This window comes from Camelina sativa, chromosome 20 (assembly GCF_030686135.1).
Source record: "Camelina sativa cultivar CO46 ecotype springtype chromosome 20, ASM3068613v1".
Classification (NCBI taxonomy): Eukaryota; Viridiplantae; Streptophyta; class Magnoliopsida; order Brassicales; family Brassicaceae; genus Camelina; species Camelina sativa.
In genome coordinates this window covers 26971147-26992846 of record NC_141899.1, presented here as the reverse complement: position 1 = coordinate 26992846, position 21700 = coordinate 26971147, and the positions used below count along the sequence as shown (strand labels likewise).

At 33.9% G+C, this 21700-nt stretch overlaps 1 long non-coding RNA gene and 1 pseudogene across 5 annotated transcripts; one reads left to right on the top strand and one right to left on the bottom strand.

The window, feature by feature from the left end:
* The first annotated feature begins 7161 nt into the window (after positions 1 to 7161).
* LOC104771353 (F-box/kelch-repeat protein At5g42350 pseudogene) lies at positions 7162 to 9578 on the top strand (annotated as a pseudogene). Its single transcript, XR_015593771.1, has 2 exons — positions 7162 to 7421; positions 7677 to 9578. The product of XR_015593771.1 is annotated as an F-box/kelch-repeat protein At5g42350 pseudogene (transcript).
* Positions 9579 to 17183: 7605 nt separating this feature from the next.
* LOC104771352 (uncharacterized) lies at positions 17184 to 19229 on the bottom strand. 4 transcript variants are annotated; one of them, XR_015593345.1, is made up of 6 exons: positions 18552 to 19229; positions 18293 to 18330; positions 18060 to 18201; positions 17912 to 17939; positions 17723 to 17800; positions 17184 to 17576 (listed from the first exon to the last, which is right to left on the bottom strand). It is a non-coding gene; the product is annotated as an uncharacterized LOC104771352 (long non-coding RNA). The 4 variants fall into 4 exon arrangements; XR_015593343.1 differs by having other exon boundaries at positions 17184 to 17553; XR_015593344.1 differs by having other exon boundaries at positions 18157 to 18201.
* Between the last annotated feature and the right edge of the window lie 2471 nt (positions 19230 to 21700).

Sequence of the window (21700 nt, the reverse complement as noted above, 5' to 3'; positions counted from 1 at the left end):
CGACTCTCGCTCGAGCCCACCACTCTCGATCTCGCCACTCTCTATCTCGCACCCTCTCCATCGCAACATGCGACATCTACTAACACGCCAATCGAACACGCATTAGAATCGACAAATCGTCACACGAGCCATGTTGCATCTGCGTCAACTACCATACCATCACGCGGAGATCGTACGCGCACCCACCAGACAGCGCCGCCCGCAAACCACTGCACATTCACCAGCACGCATCAAGGAGCAATACTTGCCATATTTGGCGCAACGAGAACCTCTCAAGCCAAAAAAAAAAAAAAAAAAAAAAAAAACACACGCTCGACAATGTCGTGCTCTAAGTACTCACGGGATAAGCTGGACGCAAAAGCCGCACCCAATGAGTTTTTGGGCAATACTGCCTTGCTAACAATTAGCTTGCACATCGTCGCCCTGGCCAGGTGTACGGTTTTAAACGCGCTCCGCATGGGTGCAGTGGTGAAATAATCCACAAACTTTACTTTTGTAAAGAATAAAAGCCGAGTCCATACTCGCAAGCGCTCCGCATGGGTGCAGTGGTGAAATAATCCACGTCCTTACTTTGGTAAGGACTTATAAGCCGAGCCCAGACTCGCAAAAGCTAGCAGAGAGCAGAGTGAATAAGCCGAAGACCCCGACTCGCACACTCTAGCTATTCTTGCAGCACCTACAGGGTAAGCCGGTCACGACTGAACGCACCTAACTAGTACGACAAGTCCGTCTTGTCTGCTCTCAGCGTTACGGGAAATAACATATCCAGGATAAGCCAGGAGACGTCCTGCACCGCAAAATATGCCCCGCAACAAAAAAAAATAAAAATTCAAAGCAACTTCATTATAATGAAGAAAACGAACAAATCGGCAATAATCAACCTTTGCGCGAAAATCATCAATAAAGTATGAATGACCAAGTTCAAAAAGCAATCAAGTTTTCAATACAAAAAAAAAAGAAAAATTCAAAAGCAATCAGCAATCGAGTTCACAATAAAAAAAACAACAAAAAAAAGGAACAAAAGTAATAAACGAAAACACGAAGACACATCACTCTTGGGCAGTCTTGGCGGCTCCTCAGATAGCAAGCTCCGAGAAGGGCTCGAGATCATCGTCACGAAGAGGCGGCACCACATTCTCGCATCAACTCTCAGCAAAAGTAATAAGTATGGAAAAGCGAGACATAGATGTGACCTTGCAAAACAAACATGAACATCGCAAAGAAGCATGCCTCTATCAAAGTATACGATCTACCCCCACGATTGAATACACGCAATGAAGAATGGAAATAACGACATATCCAAACTAGAAACCAATCCAAAAGTCGCACGACCTCATATCAAGGCGGAGACACGAAGATCATCTTCACGAAACGACTTCACGTCTAGGCGCAATCACAAAAGTCATCTAACCATTTTCGTATGCACGCCTCGACACCACAGCGTCACGTATGCTCCAAGCCACGTCAAGCCATATCATCGCACCGTCCTACTACATGCGCATGTCTCGACTCGTATAAGCCCATCATTTTCTCCGCAAGCGGTGATCTCATTATATGGTGACCCCGCCAACTTGATCTCGCCAAGACACGATAACGTCATCAAACTTGAGCTCGTCAAGCTCTCATACGCAGAAGTCTTGAGCTCGCTGCAATCTCGTATACAAGCTTTGAGCTCGCCACTCTCTAGCTAGGCAACTCCCGAGCTTGACGCTTTGTAGCTCGACAATCTCGAATCCGCAACACGGACCTTTTCAATCTCGAACCCGCAGGATCAATATCGCTAACCCTCGTACTCGTCACCTTGACCTCGTCACCAAGAATCGTGATCTCATCCTTGTCATCTCGCCACTTGAAATACACATTCCCGTACGATATCCATTGAGTCGCCTCGTCAGCAAAAGTCTCGATCTCGCAGAGTCTCGACGGCATAAGCCTTGACCACGATCAAAAAACCAAGGCACCAGGACAAGTCCTTGAGCACGCCATCTCGCACGCCAAACCTCAAGCTCGTCACCTCGCAGCTCGCTATCACCGACAATCAGCTTGCCCATGAACAACGCATATCACACCGTACTGCCCACACGTATGCTCGAGCACACTTATCACACGCAACAAGCTATCTCGCGGATGACATCGTCTCCACCGCAAACCTGCTGGCGCCCCCAAACATCGCTCCAGCTGCGTCCCCCAAAAGTGAACATGCCAAGATTTCGAGCGCACCTCGTCTCAAGCAGCTCTTCGACTCATGTCAAGCAGCTATGCGTCTCGTATCAAGTCGTTCCATGCCTCGTATCAAGTTACTTCACGCCCCGTATCAAGTCGCTCTATGCTTCGTATCAAGCCGCTCAACGCCAATACTCGTTACAAGGTCAACAAATCCAAGGCTCCTACAGGAACAGACAACGAGACGAGGCGCCGATACCAGCGAGCCTTTGGATTCCGTGCGTCAATGCTCCATCGCGCTGAGACCAGCACTCCTTCGGACTCTGTGCACCACCTCTCTATCGCGCCAAAACCTTGAATGTTTCACAAGACTCCAATTCAACAAGCCATCGCGCAACAACCATAATCACGGCGAGACCTCTGTCTCTTCAACCATCTTCACACCGTGTGACCATGGCGCCACGGGATCCGATCGACAGATACGGCTACGCATAAGACCCTTTAAAACTCCCGTTCAAAATCCACCACATCTAGGAAAACGACGGACCCAGAGACGCGGAACTGTACCCGACGAGCTCAAGCAAGCCATCGCTCATCGGACTAGGGGGGACCATTGTTGGATATGGGCTTCGCCCCCAACATTTACAGAAGTCCAAACAGGAGATCTTAGAAAGTTTTGGGCCTGAAGTCTTGGATTTGGCCCATCAGGCCGTAGGGGCAAAATCGTCATTTTACAGAGAGACAGAGGGACCCTAGGTCAGTGGCCCACTATAAATACCAGAGGTCATTGTCTGAGCTCGGGATCCACTTTTTGGGCAATTAGAGAGAGAAAAGCAATTATTTTCGTATTAACTGCGTTTAGCTCTGTAATTGTCATTTTCCTGAAAACCCTTCTGTAAGATTCTACGTTAAATAAAAGAACCAGATCCGATTCATCCCACTTATATTCTTATCATTTATATTGTCGATTTCATACATCAACATATATAACCTGATATTTTCACATTTTCACCAATATATCACATTGATATATACATACATACTACACTAGTTGCTGATCCGTTTTCTTTGGCGAGATAGACACGACATAACTCCATTTTCAAGAGGCTTTTGAATGTCAAAATAACTTAAATGCCACTTCTTTTCTGTTTGCATCTTAGGTTTCCTGATAATAAAGTCACAAATGCACACAAAAAATTTAGAAACACAAAAAACAAATTAATAATTGCTAGAAATAAATCTATTTTGAAATCGAGCACTTTATTTACCATCGACATCAACACAACAACATTGTCAATCAATAATCAACATATAAAGAATAACAAAATTTATAAAAAGAATGCCTTGAAGAACTAAAATAGAGAAAAAAGCGTAAAATATTCCTATTATCGTTCTAGTATAATGTGTTCTTCTTTTTTACTAATGGGAAGATATATATAGCGGATCAAAAGGATTAGTTTTAAATACGTAGTAAAAATAAATTTGTTAGCAAGCAATATCTTTTATATTTTATTATCATTGCATTGAATAACAAAATAAGATATCAAATTGAATAGTAAATATGTTTGTTACCTTTTAAAATCATACAGTTTATTTTTTTGAATGATTAATTAAATTCAAAATTTATATAAAACAATTACACCAAAATTAATGGCGTATTTTTCTATAACAGTAATAAAACCAAACACTTAGTTTCTATAAACAAAATTCGAATATAGGTAAAATTAATTTGTTTTTTAAATTAATTATTTAATGTCAATGTCATTCTTGTAAATAGGTTCCAACTCCAAGGTTTATTTGCTAAATGTCTCCAAAAATGTATATATATAGATGGCTTGGCTTCATTAGTCATACCGAAATTTAGGGGTTAAAATAATTACTTTACTTGCATTATTATTAATTAATAGCAAGGAATACACTTAAAGAGAATATTTCAAAGAATAATACAACTTAAAGAAATAAAATATATAGAAAAATGAAACAATAAAAAAAATATTTAACAAAAACTTTATCAATTAAACACGCTTGATAGAGTATATTTACACAACCATCTGTCCATCTATACTATTAATTGTGGAGCACACTTAGGAATAAAAAATAAATAAAAAATGCAGAATTCCATTCAGTACCCTCTAGAAAAAATTAAAGAGCAATCAAAAAATAAAAAAGGGTAGTTAAGGGCTAAAAACTCGGAAATCTATCCGAATCATGTATAACCCGTTCGGATCTGGGCTGGAAAGGAAGGGGTTCCTAATTTTAATGTTTAATTTTTGGATTAGTTACATAATAAAAGTAAAAACAAAAAAGCGTCAGTATATATTTTTTACTCGACGTCTACCTTCTTTATAAATACCAATTTTTACTCAACTTTGAGTCTCATCAAGCAAATATATATATTTTACCTCATTGCGATCTTTATTCGACTCTTGCAAATTAAAATGCTTCCTTTGTATTCTATAGGTATGTCAAACGCTACAACTCATCATGACAGAGTTTAAGTGAGGGTTCTTCAATGAGAAAGGAAAAGCCGGTTGCCGCATGAGAATGGAAAACCATCGAAAGCTTTGGCTTTTGATAATTCTCTAATTTACATGTTTTTAGCATCCTTTTTTGTCCATGTTTTGCATTGTTTATACCCTTAACTTAGCATTTTTAGGTCATTAACTGTAGGAATTTACTTTTAGGCCATTTAGGGTGTTGCATTCTTGCATTTGCATACTTTGGATGAAAACAGGTGCTTTAGAGCCTAAAATGGGGAGAAACAAGGACAAATCCGAGCATGTACCCGAAGGAGCCATCGAGCTGGAAGAACAAGTCCGAACCCCAACACGATCGAGGAGGATCCAAGAGCAGGAAGAACAGCCCGAAGATCTACCCGAGGAGTAACCCGACCTCATCCTCGTGTACCCCATCGAGTAGACCCTTGGGCAGGACTGGGAAGCTAGGTCAAAGGGGTTTCCATATATAAACCCCTCCTCTCCTTCCTCGCAAACGAGCACGCCGCAGACCCTTAAACCAGAGAGCGAGAGCTTCTGAGAGAAAACTGAACGACTCAAAACTCTTTTCACTTTTTGTTAAGTTTTGTTTCATAACTTTTTATCATTTCTTTAGATTTCTATCTTGTATTCTTACTTCTTTACTCTATCGTTTATCACAATGCAATTTTCATTCGTATATGCTTTTATGTTTCTTGCTATGATTTCTGAATAGTGTAGTAAAGTTTCTAAGGATGGGACAGATGATTTTGTGTTCTTGATCGGTTAGGATGTCTTAGATTGATTGTATGTGTTTAATAGATTCCTTTCTAGATTGGTGTTCTTAATGCTGTCAACAAACCGAGAGGGTGAGATTAGATCTAAGGTGTTTTACCACCGAGAGGTGTAGATGAGATGCTTGAATCAACCAATGCTAGAGGTTTACTCACTTAGCCTAAGAGATTAGATGAATAAGGGGTTTACTGACAATAATGAATCGGTTCTCATTGCTTGCTTCGTCATGTTTCTCCAACGAGAGTTGGGTAGGAGAGTGATCAAGGTTGATTGTTTCTATCACGAGAGTGTTTAAACAAGATTTTAGAGATTCATTGTCTAGGGAATATTTGCTTGAGGCATGTAAGACATCTATATTGGTTAGGAACACTTAGGAGTTGATTACCCCATCCTTAGAAGCTTTCGTATCTTAATTGCTTGCATTTTCATTCATCACTCGATCCCTTACCCGAACAGGTACACGATCACCTGCTTCGAGTAACCCCTCGAGTTGTTCATACTACATTTGCTTACTCGATCACCTACCCAATCTTGTACTCGAATGCTTGCATCGAGTGTTTAGGTCGTGTGGTTTCTTTGTTTATATTCTTTTCTTTTATTACTTTAGGATTGTTAGACAAAACCACCGTTGCTTGGTTTGACTTGCATTGTTCTGATTGTATCCTTCCTGTTAGCATAAACAACCATTTGGATTGATAACCCTTTGTACTACAACTGCATAGGGAATTGATATCCTGGGTGAAAATCCGCTTATCCTTCACTTATGCAAGTGGTTGATTCTGGCCAACCAATCCCAGTTTATTTTTCTAATGACATGAAGACTGTATGTGGCCTTTTTTTTGTATTTTTTGGTCATTATCTCTATTTATGTACCTGTAATTTGTTTGACTGATTGTTGATTTGTTTCGGTAAACCTTTTCTCATTTTTTCTGTCACTGAGCTTTTAACACCTTTTGCTCCAACAAAACAGTCACTACTTCTTTATACCTTATAAACTGTATCAGTCTATGAAGACCAATGATCAGAGAAACACAATAGTCGGGCTAGGCTATTTCGTGATTATTTTGCAAGGAGATTATAATGTTATGGTTGTGTGATGGTATGGAGACACTGGTTTTGATCAAACCCCACATAAAAGAAACGTTTATCTAAAAATACAATTAGACATGGATTTTGATCATGTTAATCTATGTCATGACTCATGTTTCTTTTATGTTTGAGTTTGCTTTGTTTGCATTTTTCGCATATAAAATTGAAATAAATATGTGACATTTTAGCTCTATTTAGTTGTAAAATCAAAACTCTAATTTTATTTGTCAATACAATCTACATGTAATCTGTTTTAATTATAAAAACTAAATTCTGATCTAAAATCTCACATTATAAATCCAAACAGACATATATATATATATTTTTTATAAATCTAAACTCTAGCTCTCTGCATTATAAATCCAAATTGACATATTATATCATTTAATTGTAAATATAAAACTTATTTATAAATCCAAACTGACGTATAAATCAGAATTTAATAATATATTATTATTTTCAAAAATTATATAAATTCGGTTAATTTTATTTTATTTTATTAGATGGCATATAATTTTATTGGTTGAAAAAGATGAGGTGAACAAGTATTTTCGGTTATCAAATACAGTTTTTTCATTACATTTTATTATTTTTGTTGGTCAATCCTCTTTTACTTTTCTCTTAAAATTTTTAAAAAACAATAATCCATTCCAGTCTGCTTGTAATTTTTTTTCTTTTTTAGTAGAGCTTCCACTAAGCAGCATGATTTGTTTGTTTTTAAAAAATAAAACGAAAAGGGAAAGGTAGAGAAATCGATGCGTCAATCTTAGGTCTTTCGAGTCTCAATTATTTCTTCTTCTTCGGTGACCTTCTCGGGGAAGAAGATGCTCTCTGGATCTGGGGAATATAATTCTCTACATTGATGAATCTCGCCTTCCAATTTCCTGAGTTTAGCCCAATGTAAGTGAAATCTTTCTTCAGTTTTTGCTCAAATCTGTGTAATTTTACTTTCTGGGAAGCGTCTTGTAGTCTAATTGATTCTCTAGAGCTGGTTTGAGTTTGGAATTTGGGGTTCGCTTTTACAAGTTCAATCTCTAATCAAGTTAGTTGTGTTGGAGAATTAGGTGAAATCTCGCTACAAATGTGGATGATCTGATACGAACGAATGCTTTGCTTATTTTACATGGTTAGTAATAGTAATTATGATCTTCGCAGGTTGCTTTTGGATTTGTAGATACTGAGGAAATATAGATGGTCTCCTTTTGGTATGGTGGTGGATGTGTTTGCTAATTGCTACTAGATGACGCATGATGATTTCTGAGAAACCATTGGGAGAGGAGTCTATCCGGCAGGATCTTGAGGTTTTAACTGTGTCAAAGCGGCTCGTGAAAAGTGTTAGCCAGAAGCTAAAGAAAAAGGTTCATAAATCTGAGGTGGTGGTGGAAGATGAAGTGGATGCAAGGGGAGGTGTGAATTGTCTAAGCATCAGTGTTGGTTGCAGAGTTGCTGATACAGGTGAGGATTTTGAGGATCCTTGCAATAAGAGATGGTCCAGTAGTGCTAGTGAGGACGGTAAGGGATTGATGACCATTTGTGGAACTGAAGAAACTAGGTTAGATTGTTTTTCTTATGGGGTAAAAGAGAGGTTCTGGAAGAAGAATAATAGAAGATATCTACTGGAGGACAACCGCAAGAACATATTCCTTCCTGACGATATCCTGGAAATGTGCTTGATGAGGCTTCCTTTGACCAGCCTAATGAATGCACATCTCGTTTGCAAGAAATGGCGATCCATGGCCACCACCCAGCGGTTCCTCCAGATGAGACGTGAAGGTTCCTTTCAGACCCCATGGTTGTTTCTGTTTGCCGCTCATAAAGATGGGTGCTCCTCTGGTGAAATTCATGGGTATGATGTTTCTCAAGACAAATGGCATAGGATTGACTCTGATCTGCTTAAAGGGCGGTATATGTACTCAGTGACGACCATCCATGAGGAGATTTATATAATTGGAGGTCGTTCTATGGAAAGAAACTCTTTCAAGTCCCACAGAGGGATCTTGGTATTCAGTCCTTCAACCAAATCGTGGCGTAAAATTGCATCTATGAGACATGCCAGATCACTTCCCATTGTTGGGGCCTCTGAAGTTACTTCAGAGTTCTCGACCATACAGACCCAACAGAATCGCCAAGATAGACGGTTTCACCTGTCAAGAGTTGGCGGGGAATCAGACGTTTATGAAGACCCTCACAGGTTATCTGTAAAACGACAGCACATAAACTCAGCTGATCAAAACGGAACTAAATCCCTCAGATTAGCAAGACAAAAGCTTGATCGGCTAAACCAAAACAGCTCCAAGAGATTTGTGCTCATATCCATCGGAGGCACAGGATTGTTTGATGAGCCACTGGATTCAGGTGAAATATACGACTCAGCAACAAACACATGGTCAGAAATCCAGAGACTCCCGATGGGTTTCGGGGTTGTATGTTGTGGGATCATATGCAATGGAATCTTCTATGCTTATTCTGAGAATGATAAGCTATCAGGGTATGACATAGAGAGAGGCTTTTGGATTGCGATCCAAACTTCCCCAATCCCTCCTCGGGTTCATGAGTTCTATCCTAAACTCGTCTCCTGCAACCAACGGTTGTTCATGCTCTCTGTTTCATGGTGCGATGAAGGAAATGGACAGATTGGGAGGAGAAACAAAGCAGTGAGAAAGCTGTGGGAGTTGGATCTTGTGTACCTCACGTGGACCCAAGTTTCAGTACACCCGGACGCACCAATGGATTGGAACGCCACATATGCCTCAGACAAGAACATACTAATGGGAGTTGAGATGTTCAAGATCTTTGGGCAGGTATTAGGTTTCTTCACTGTCTGCGATACCTTAACGGAAGAAGCCTCTTGGAGACATGTTTCGAGAAACCAAAGGAGCCAAAAACTTAATCTATCTTGTATTAACAAAACCATTGCCTTGCTTCATCTCTGATCTTTTTCATTCTTTTTTTTTATAAGTATCAGGACTTATCAAATTGATCGATTCGTGTATTAAAAAGAAATGCAATGTGCCAGTCTCTAGAGATATATTTGAAATGTTATGTTCGTATTTTACAGCTTTTGGTAGCCCGATCTTATAAGGTTATAAGTTGAATATGGATCAGAAGACATGAAAGCACCAAATACTCTCCTCCACCTAATCGTCTTCACCCTCCACTAAAGCGACCACCGCTGCTGCCATCTCGTCCTCCCCTTCCCCTCAGCGTTGGAGTGACGTTATTCTAATGTTTTGTGGCATATATATCTTACTAAAATTATGGATCCGAATACCCTAAAAAACACTCCAGATATCTGGATCCGTAACAGGCAGAGTCATGTAAATGTAGATCTAAATCAAAAGTTTAGATTTAGATCAGATGGAGCTCAACCTATATACATTTGGTTTCTTGGAAAGAAAGAACAATAAGATAGAACGATCGAGAGTTGAAGTTTGTCAAACGTCAGTGCAATCAAAGAGACATATGGACTATGGAGTTCTTTATCTCTCGATAGATAAAAACATCTTAGATCATAATATATAAACCTTCAAAAACTAGTTCAAGAGCTTGGAGGGAGCGAAATACAGTTTAAAAAAAAAAAAAAAAAAAAAAAATTGGAACTCACCTCGTGAGCAAATCGAAACGGCTTTTTAATTTTTTCTTCACGATATGTTTAGGCGGATCACAAAGTTTCTTCCATTCTTTCCCCATAATTTCCTACAGTATAATTGATCACTATAATGGACAAGGAAAAGATTATAGATGAGATTTGAACTTGAAAACTTACAAAAAAAACACTAAACACTAAACCTGGAACAGATGGGAAGATATATATGTTATGAATTAACTTGTTCTTTTTTAATTCATGTCTTCATTTTTTTCATCTTTCATTTGTCTCAACATAATTCAATGCTTATTAAAAACAAAAGAACAAGAATTTTAAATTTCATGTTTTTGTCTCATATCTTCTAGAATTTTGTCAAGTTTTATTTAGGATGCATAATAAATTTCATGCAATTCACAAAATTTCATGTCTATGCTCCATATTTTTCCAAAAATGTTGCTAGAATAACTTTTAAAATGATGCAGTCATAAAATCTTAGGTAAACCAAGCGCTAAAATTGGATGAAATTAAAACTCGCGACAAATTTTATCGATAAAACTCTGAAATCCACCATAAAAAGTGAATAACTTTCAACTTCGATTGACAAGAATAATAAGATTTTTCTTCTAGGTTATAACTAACTCATTGCATTAGTCATTACGAAAAGCATACACAAGTTCTTATTTCCGTCTTAGTTAGTTTTTCTTTCTTCTCTCAATTCAATTCACGTAGCTATTATTCTATGTGGCACAAGTGGTTACGTGTATATAGATTAGACTGACAGGTCAAGAGTTCAAATTTGGCATGTGACCTTTTTTTACTATTAAAAAGTAATCAAAACGACATAGTAGTTTCATGACTAATATACAGTTGAGGGTTATATTGTGGGTGTCTTTTGAGTTGGTGACATTGATATGCATTTTTTGTGGTTGAAGGGTTAACTTGCAAAAAAAAAATGGTTGGAGAGTTTGTTTTCCAAAAATATTCAAAATAAAAAGGGTCATGTCCAATCTTTTTCTGAGAGATATCTGGATTCCTCGCCAATTTTGGAGGACAGGACCTCTACTTCGGTGTCAGGTTGATGGATCCTTGAAAGTTTCGGATTCTTTTGAGGGTCTGGAATGGTGGTATTGTAATAGTGAGGACATGACACTACTCCTGGGAGCACGTAGTCATAGACGCAGTCCTATCCCCTTGCACACGGAATTACAAGCTCTTATTTGGGCTATGGAGTCCTTTTTAGCGGCTGGTGTCGACTGTCAAGCTTTTGAGACAGATTGTGCAGAGTTAGTCGTCTGATGATTGGCCTGCGTTTTTGAATCTGATGGATGATTTTTCTTTGCTCAGATCATCCTTCCCTTCCTTCACTCTTATTAGGATCCCTCGTGTATCCAACGCAAGAGCATATTGTCTTACTCTTTCTTCGAGATCTTTAATTTCTAAATTTTTTTTTGTAAACCTTATCTTCCTGTTTGGGCAACCAATCTTGGAGTTCTCTTTTAATTTTATTTAATGTTTGATTGAAAAAAAAAAAAAAAAGTCATGTCTAAGTAGTCATTTTCATCTGTTCACCCTAGCCAAACTAAGAAAGGAGAGAAAGAAGAAGAAGAAGAAAGGAGAAAAAGAATAAAAGAGGAGAAGATCCGAGTAAATAAGAAGGGTGAATTACTCAAATGTTACTCATTTTAATCTACAAAAAACTTTTTTCTTACTAGAATGTTTCGGGTATTTTGAAAATACCCAGCGTGCCCCTGTTTTATGTTACCGAAAAAAATGTAATTACAAAAATATCATTGCCATGTCAGAAATCGCTGACGTGTAACCATAACTCAGCCGTAACGCGTTACATAGTATGTTGTGGCTGAGTTACATAGTATGTTGCGGCTGAGTTATCGGAAAAACATTTGAGTAAAAGCGGACGGCTGACTTATTAAAATCTGGCTGAGTTATGCGCATAAGTCAGCCAAAGGTTACGGCTGACTTATTAAATCTGGCTGAGTTATGCGCATAACTCAGCTGTAACTACAGCTGAGTTTTCACCCGATGGTTGAGTTGTCAAAATTTTGGCTGAGTTATCACAACGACACGGCTGAGTTGTCAAAATTTTGGCTGAGTTATCACAACGACACGGCTGAATTAACATTTTCCGCCTGGCTGAGTTATGAAAAACAACTGACTTATGAGATGTTGTTACGGCTGAGTTATGGTAAAAAAACTATAACTCAGCCGTCATAGGCTGACTTATCGACAACTCAGCCGTTTGACGGCTGACTTATTAGCAAAAGATTAATTACTAGAATGTTATTCAGTTACGGCTGACTTATCAAACGATACGGCTGAGTTACATATTTTCAGTTGATGAAGCGACTAAGTATGGCAGCAATTTTTTTTGCTTTTTAATTACTGTAATGTTTTTCATGTTGTGGCTGAGTTACATTGTTAACTAAACTTCTTTGTTACATTGCAAATTAAAAAATTAACTACATGCATGCCATAATATTTAAAATCTTATCATATTTAGGTCTATGTCTATTTTCATTTCAAATGATAATAAAAAATAATAATTTATGAGAAATAAAATAACTAATTAAAAATGTTATTAAATAAAAAAAGAGTAAAAATTATTTTTCTTGATATATGAATTAAATAAAAACGAAAAAATATTTTTTTTGTATTATATAACTGAATTTTCGTTTTTTTAATTAAAAAAATAGATAACTCAACTTACCACATCTTTAACTCATGAAAATTTCCATGATATTGAATAATCTTTTGAGTTAACAATTTTACAATCAAACTTGTACATCAACCATAACACATGATTATTCAAACTCAACTTAAAAATAATTAGTTTTGTTCGTGATTGGTAACATTTTTGAAGAAAATTTAGGTCTATGTCTATTTTCATTTCAAATAATAATAAAAAATAATAATTTAGGAGAAATAAAATAACTAATTAAAAAAGTTATTAAATAAAAGAAAAATAGTAAAAATTATTTTTCTTGATATATGAATTAAATAAAAACGAAAAAAATATTTTTTTTGTATTATATAACTGAATTTTCGTTTTTTTAATTAAAAAAATAGATAACTCAACTTACCACATCTTTAACTCATGAAAATTTCCATGATGTTGAATAATCTTTTGAGTTAACAATTTTACAAAGGATATACCTCAAACTTGTACATCAACCATAACACATGATTATTCAAACTCAACTTCAAAAAAATTAGTTTTGTTAGTGATTGGTAACATTTTTGAAGAAAATTTAGGTCTATGTCTATTTTCATTTCAAATAATAATAAAAAATAATAATTTAGGAGAAATAAAATAACTAGTTAAAAAGTTATTAAATAAAAGAAAAGCAGTAAAAATTATTTTTCTTGATATATGAATTAAATAAAAACGAAAAAATATTTTTTTTTTGTACTAAATTTTTGTTTTTTTTTAATTAAAAAAAATAGATAACTTAACTTACCACATCTTTAACTCATGAAAATTTCCATGATGTTGAATAATCTTTTGAGTTAACAATTTTACAAAGGATATACCTCAAACTTGTACATCAACCATAACAAATGATTATTCAAACTCAACTTCAAAAAAATTAGTTTTGTTAGTGATTGGTAACATTTTTGAAGAAAATTTAGGTCTATATCTATTTTCATTTAAAATAATAATAAAAATAATAATTTAGGAGAAATAAAATAACTAATTAAAAAGTTATTAAATAAAAGAAAAGCAGTAAAAATTATTTTTCTTGATATATGAATTAAATAAAAACGAAAAAATAATTTTTTTGTATTATATAACTGAATTTTTGTTTTTTTTAATTAAAAAAAATAGATAACTCAACTTACCACATCTTTAACTCATGAAAATTTTCATGATGTTGAATAATCTCTTGAGTTAACAATTTTAGAAAGGATATACCTCAAACTTGTACATCAACCATAACACATGATTATTCAAACTCAACTTCAAAAAAATTAGTTTTGTTAGTGATTGGTAACATTTTTGAATAAAATTTAGGTCTATATCTATTTTCATTTCAAATGATAATAAAAATAATAATTTAGGAGAAATAAAATAACTAATTAAAAAGTTATTAAATAAAAGAAAAGCAGTAAAAATTATTTTTCTTGATATATGAATTAAATAAAAACGAAAAAAATATTTTTTTTTGTACTAAATTTTTGTTTTTTTTTAATTAAAAAAATAGATAACTTAACTTACCACATCTTTAACTCATGAAAATTTCCATGATGTTGAATAATCTTTTGAGTTAACAATTTTACAAAGGATATACCTCAAACTTGTACATCAACCATAACAAATGATTATTCAAACTCAACTTCAAAAAAATTAGTTTTGTTAGTGATTGGTAACATTTTTGAATAAAATTTAGGTCTATATCTATTTTCATTTCAAATGATAATAAAAATAATAATTTAGGAGAAATAAAATAACTAATTAAAAAATTATTAAATAAAAAAAAAACAGTAAAAATTATTTTTCTTGATATATGAATTAAATAAAAACGAAAAAATATTATTTTGTATTATATAACTGAATTTTCATTTTTTTAATTAAAAAAATATATAACTCAACTTACCACATCTTTAACTCATGAAAATTTCCATGATGTTGAATAATCTTTTGAGTTAACAATTTTATAAAGGATATACCTCAAACTTGTACATCAACCATAACACATGATTATTCAAACTCAACTTCAAAAAAATTAGTTTTGTTATTGATTGGTAACATTTTTGAATAAAATTTAGGTCTATGTCTATTTTCATTTCAAATAATAAAAAAAAATAATAATTTAGGAGAAATAAAATAACTAATTAAAAAAGTTATTAAATAAAAGAAAACAGTAAAAATTATGATAAATTTAAATTTTGAGTTATGATAATTTTAATATTCAATTGTTGGAGAAATACTTTTAGAAAAATAAAATTCTAAATTCGAATAATAATTAGTTAATTATTTGCAAAAATATCTTGTGATAAAAAGCTCACTTTATGAATTTATTATGCGTGTGGATTTGAGCAGGCACAAATTAGTGATTTTTCGCGCTTCCCTGACAACCCTGACAACACTTTTTGTGACATCGAGTGACGTTTTAATACTTATTAGGAATCTAACTAAACAAAAGACCCAGATATTATTTGCAATAATATCTTGGGATAAAAATCTCACTTTATGAATTTATTATGCGTGTGGATTTGAGCAGGTACAGAATTAGTGATTTTTTGCGCTTCCCTAACAACACTTTTTGTAATATCGAGAGACGTTTTAATACTTATTAGGAATCTGACAGAACAAAAGACCCAGGAAAGAAGAATACGTTTTCATATTATTGAGAAGACCCTAAACGATAACTCAGCCATAACTTTACCATAACTCAGCCAACCCTCAAACTAGAATGACTAAATAACCGACCAAACCGAACCGAACCGGAAACTATTTTTTCCATTATTTTCGGTTACTTACGGTTATATTTGGCTTGCTATCGGTTATATTAAGTTAATCGACCTAATTTGGGTAACATTTGCATTATTTATGGTTATATATTATTTAACCGACACATAACCGGAAATAACCGAAAAATAATTTTTAAATTTTAAAATGGTTATCATATTAGTATATCCAAATTACCACCTTAAACCAAACACAATATAACCAAAACCAAATTGTTATATTAAAACCTATAATGTTGGAAATATGAACCCTACACCTCAAACCCTAACCCTAACCCTAACCCTAACCCTAAACCCTAAATGTCATGTTTTGAATGTTTTACACATTTTCATCAGACTGTGTAAAAATCAACCTTTGTCGATAATTATTACTTTTTATTGCTTATAATGATTGCAATATTCATTTTTTCATTCTATATTTTAATTTTGAGTTATAATAATTCTAATTTACAAATATTTCATAAGTCAGCCGTTTATATCGATAACTCAGCCATATCAGTCAAATGTTTGAGAAATACTTTTATTAAAAAAAAAAATTAAAAAAATTCAAATTCAAAATTTGAATTCCTTTTAAATAAAAAATCGCTAAAATCTCATTTATTACGTATGTGGTTCTTAACAATAAACATAATTATTGTTTGTGTCTCCCCAACAACACTTTTTATATTTTCGAGAAGGTATATAATAAATTAATATATCTGTTGCATAACTCAGCCATAACTTTACCATAACTCAGCCAACCCTCAAATTAGAATGACTAAATAACCGACCAAACGAACCGAACCGGAAACTATTTTTCTATTATTTTCGGTTAATTACGGTTATATTCGGCTTGCTATCGGTTAAATTAAGTTAATCGACCTAATTTAAATTACATTTGGATTATTTATGGTTATATATTCATCTAACCGACCCATAACCGAAAATAACCGAAAAGTAATTTCAAAAATTTTTAAATTTTCAAATGGTTATTATATTAGTATATCCAAATTACCACCTTAAACCAAACACAATATAACCAAAACCAAACTGTTATATTAAAACCGATAATGTTGGAAATATGAACCCTACACCTCTAACCCTAACCCTAACCCTAACCCTAACCCTAACCCCTAAATGTCATGTTTTGAATGTTTTACATATTTTCATCAGACTCTGTAAAAATTAATCTTTGTCTATAATTATTACTTTTTATTGCTTATAATGATTGTAATATTCATTTTTTATTCTATATTTTAATTTTAAGTTATAATAATTTGAATTTACAAATATTTCATAAATCAGCCGTTTATGTTGATAACTCAACCATATCAGTCATATGTTTGAAAAGTACTTTTATTTCTTTTGTTCGCAATTCGAATTCAAATTTTTTAATTAATCTGAATAATATATTGTGAGAAAAGCTAACTTTATGTATTTATTATTTGTGAATCTAAGCAGACACAAAATTAGTGATTTATCGATTAGATAATTTATTAGAAATTTGACAGAACGAAAGACCCAAAAAAAAGAAAGAAAAATACATACTAATATCTCATAACTCCGTAATTCATAACTCAGCCGTGTGAAGTATATAACTCAACCGTAACTTAACCATAAATCAGCCATAACTTTGAAAAGATAAAACCTTGGAACAATGGGATATGGTTTTAGTTCATATATCTATAGAACAATGGGATAATAAGTAACACACAGGGTAATTGCTAATTACAACACAACTTCAATATATAGTCCATCATGAACTGAACAATCAAAGATCAGGAATCAGACTAATTCATTAGCCTACTTTTACCGGATTTGCTGGCCATATGACTGTTTAATGGCGTCAAGTAGAATCCTGGAACTCCTACTTTCTTCTTGAAAGTAACTCTTCTCCTTGGCCTTCTTGAAGTCCTCGTCAAGTCTCCAGCTTTAGTACAACCATTCTTACTCAAGACTTGTCTTCTTGTGTTCCTCACTCTTGAATTTTCCCAACAAAGAGACTTAACAAGTCAAAAATTAGAAGATACATAAACCGAAAGCTAACCTCTTTATAAAGAAGATCTCAAATACTCTTTACCAAGAAAAAAATCATCAACAGAATCAGTTTCAGCCTGCAACAAACTAACACTTCAATGTTAATACTAACCTCTTTGGTTGCTCCCAAAATACATTCATACGTGTGAACCTTTGACATCACACATTTGCGGTCAAATATAGAGTTAACCTGTGACAACACCAAGATTTGCAGTCAAAGTAATTTATATAAACAAATAAATCATAATTAATTATATTGAAAACTATAAAGTAAAGTGAGTAACAGAGAGTACAAACACACCGCATACTTGTATCTTGCTCAGACTCAACTACAAAAACACATGAAAAACAAAGAAGCATTAATAGTTTATAGCAAAGTGATATGTCAAGAGTCTCTATGTTTATGTTAAAACTAATAAAGATTTCTTGACTGAGAAATTGTTGCTTACATGATAATACTGCTAACAAAAAGAAGCAATCGAGGAACTGTAATGGAGGTTACTTAAATACTATTAGGGGAAATGGTTAGTAACAAATCATACTCACAGCTTGTTCATGAACTGTAATGGATGTTAAATAACTACTCAGCTCCTGCAAATTAAACCATCAGCCAGAATCATGTGTTAGTCTTCACACATAAAAAACAAAAGGGATCAGTTCTAAATCACGGATAATCCAGCACCAGAGAGAGATGCCTCAGTCAAATCTCTTGGGATTTTCCTGAAGAACAAAAAAAACAAAAGGGATCAGTTCTAACTCAAGACAACAACACAAGTATACAATTCTTAAGACAAGAACCAAAACAGTGTTTCCCTATTCAAAATTCAAGATAAAAAAAACGATGGTTGAAACCATGGTTGTGGCAGAGACAGATCTCGACAATAGGATCCCACTAAGCCAAATCTTCAACAAAACAGATATTTCATCATAAAATTTTGTACCTCCATCGCAAAGCCACAAAACGCCGCCGTCGTAATTATCCTCCATTACATGGTCACCCTCCGACCTCTCAAGTTTCCTCCACTTCCCCTGAGTCTGAAGGGTAACCGTCGAGCAAAGCAGATCAAAATCCAACACAGAGATTCCTTCAAGTTCCGTTAGCTTCTCCCTCTCTTCAACCTCTCCTCCGCCGCCACCGCCGTCGTGTCTAATGTCGGCGATTACTCCTCCTCATTTATCCAAATCCGCCATAGATATGAAAAGAGAGAGATTTATATAGGGTTTTCTAAGAGGAAGACTTAATAAGAAACAAGACAAGCAGAGATATAGATCTAGGGTTTTCAGGAGCAGAGGTCTCGATTTGGTTTTGCAGACTAAAGTTTTTTTTTTTCCGACTCTAAACTTTTTTTCCGACCATGACTAGACCAAGTCGAATCTGGGTTTCTCGCACTTGTTGGTGTAGACCCAGATCTGAATCAGACAACATCTTCTATTAAATCTCTCTCTCTCTTTTTTGGGCTGGAACAAGATGAGTGGGGAATGTCGGGAGTGGAGAGATATAGAAATTAGATTAATAGTGAGTTTTGTGTTTTTTCTTTTAGATGTGGGAGATAAAAAGAAAAAATAATTGTCGATCCTGAAAAAAACTGCTTAATGACATGAAAAATCGAAAATGACGTGTATTTTAATTTGCTGATGTGTATTTTTATTTTAATTTTTACTCAAAATCGAAAAACAAAACCGAAGGAGTAAATTGTAATTATTCTTAAGGCATTAAACATTTTAGTAATTTTTAAAAGATTTATAGATATGAGTAATAAACCAACTTTTGGATAACATTTGAGTAATTCTTTTAAATAAGAATATGAGATGGAGATAAGAGAAGATCAGAGACAGAAAAAAAGCAAAAAGAAAGAGAGAAGTTTGGTTATAAAACTTTGGTGTTTTTGGTTAATCGTTTGGTTCAGGTGAACCAACTAATAAATGATTACAATTATATAGGTTATCGATCGGTTTTTCCCTAATGACCAATTTCAAACCAAAATCCATAAATATTACTTTGGTTCGGTTGTTATCTCAAGGATAAAATACCCACCCTTAATAACACCGTTAAAGATAAGATCGAATCTAAACTGGATAAACACTAACAATTTTAATCCTAATCCTTTAAAATTAAATACTGAAAGATACCAATGAATTAAAGCCAGAGAAGTAAGAACCCAAATACTGAAAGAAAACTTCTGAAATCTATAAAGATAATCCTATTATGATAATAGACTACCCGCAACGTATGCGATCATGATGAACAGCTTTGTCTGCGGTACTATGGAACCTTTGGTAAAAAATTTCATAACCAGCCAAAAAAACTTTTATTGTATAATCTATATATACATTTTATAAGTACATTTAGCAAATAAATCCTGAAGTTGCTACCTATTTACAAGACTGTCATTAGCATTAAATATTTATATTTTATAATTTACAATTTATTAAATTATAATAAGAATTTCAATTTTTGTAAACAATTATTCTCCCATAATCCCAACTTTCCAAAAAATCGGAACTACTACTATTTGCATTAAATACTAATTTGATAATTAATTAAATAAATATAATTTTCCTTAAAATTTGTTTAAAAAATCTTCCTAATCAATGTAATAATATTTTTGCGGATTAAAATCATTAAATCTGTTGCGGGTCAGATCTCACATGTCGGGTTAACACATATTATCACATTTTCACCATTAAAACAAAACTAGAAGAATTGAATTAGTAAAATGTTCACATATCCTAATCCTATAAACTAAAGCGGGACATATGGGTGCAGACTATATACTCCCATGGGGCCATGGATTTTGTAGAATATTTTTTTGCGGGTTAAAGTAAAAAAATATGTTCCAGAACTGACCTGATATTACTGGTTTGAACTAACACTAAAAATTTTAATTTATTTCATATATTATAGATTTTTAACTCACAAAATAATTAACTATCCTACGAAACCCGCGAAAGTATATACATGTCCGCAACCGTTTTAGTATATACATTTTATTAATTTTTAATGGTATAAATCTTTTAACTTATAAAATATTTAAAGAAAAAAATAACTAATATTAATGATAATTATTTCAAAAATAAATGTACATATATTTACTAAAATATTTAAATGTTTTAGAAACAGAATAAAAACAAAAATATTCCCGCAGTGTACTGCGGGTTCAAATCTAGTATTATGTAAAAGCCTTAAACCCATTACAACTGAGCCAAGGGGATTCCACACCAAAAAAAACTCTTATTATATAATATTATGGAAACCTTTCATAACAAATACACAATATTTCATACGCCTAAATTTTAGAAACATAATCATTGTGAAATGATAAATTTATTTTAAACATCAGAAAACACCACAATATATTAATTTAAAAGATGAACATTACATAAATTAGATAAACCGATTCAAAAAAAAATCTATAAGAAATAATAGATCTGAAATACTATTCTCTTATAATAATTTTTATTCATTATCATGAGTTAGAAAGAGAATTTTTTTTTTTTTATCAAAGCTTTAAATCAAGATCCATAGAATCTTCTTCGTCTCCTTTCATGAATATAGTACCTGGCCACACCCGTTCCAACTGATCAATGAGCGGCAAAATGCAAACTTCATCCTTTGGTGACATCTCATCCTCTGGTGTCATCGGCCGAATCTGGGGCTGAGGCTGAGGTTGCACGAGACGTCCATCAATAAAATTGGTACTAATGTTATTGGTCATGGGCACCACCTGGAGATCTGGCGTTTCAATCGCAACAACCATATGGTAAAATGCGTTTTGGAACCTTATTGTTTGACTAGTAAAATAATTATAATAACTATTTTGAAAGGTAGTAGCTTCGTAAAACTCAGAGTTTAAGTTGGGATTGGTACAGAGAAATGACATGGAATGTTGTCTGTTTGATAGGGTGAAGGCAACATCCATTTCACTAGCATGAAATGATTTGTGGTGCGAGAAGAATTCTCGATGGGTTAGAAAGATTTGCCCGCATGGAAAACATTGGAATTCCATGTTGGCTTTGTATGATAGATAGAGAATACGGAATAAGCTTATAAAGACCACATATATATACAGAGTAGAGGGAGTGTGGGTGT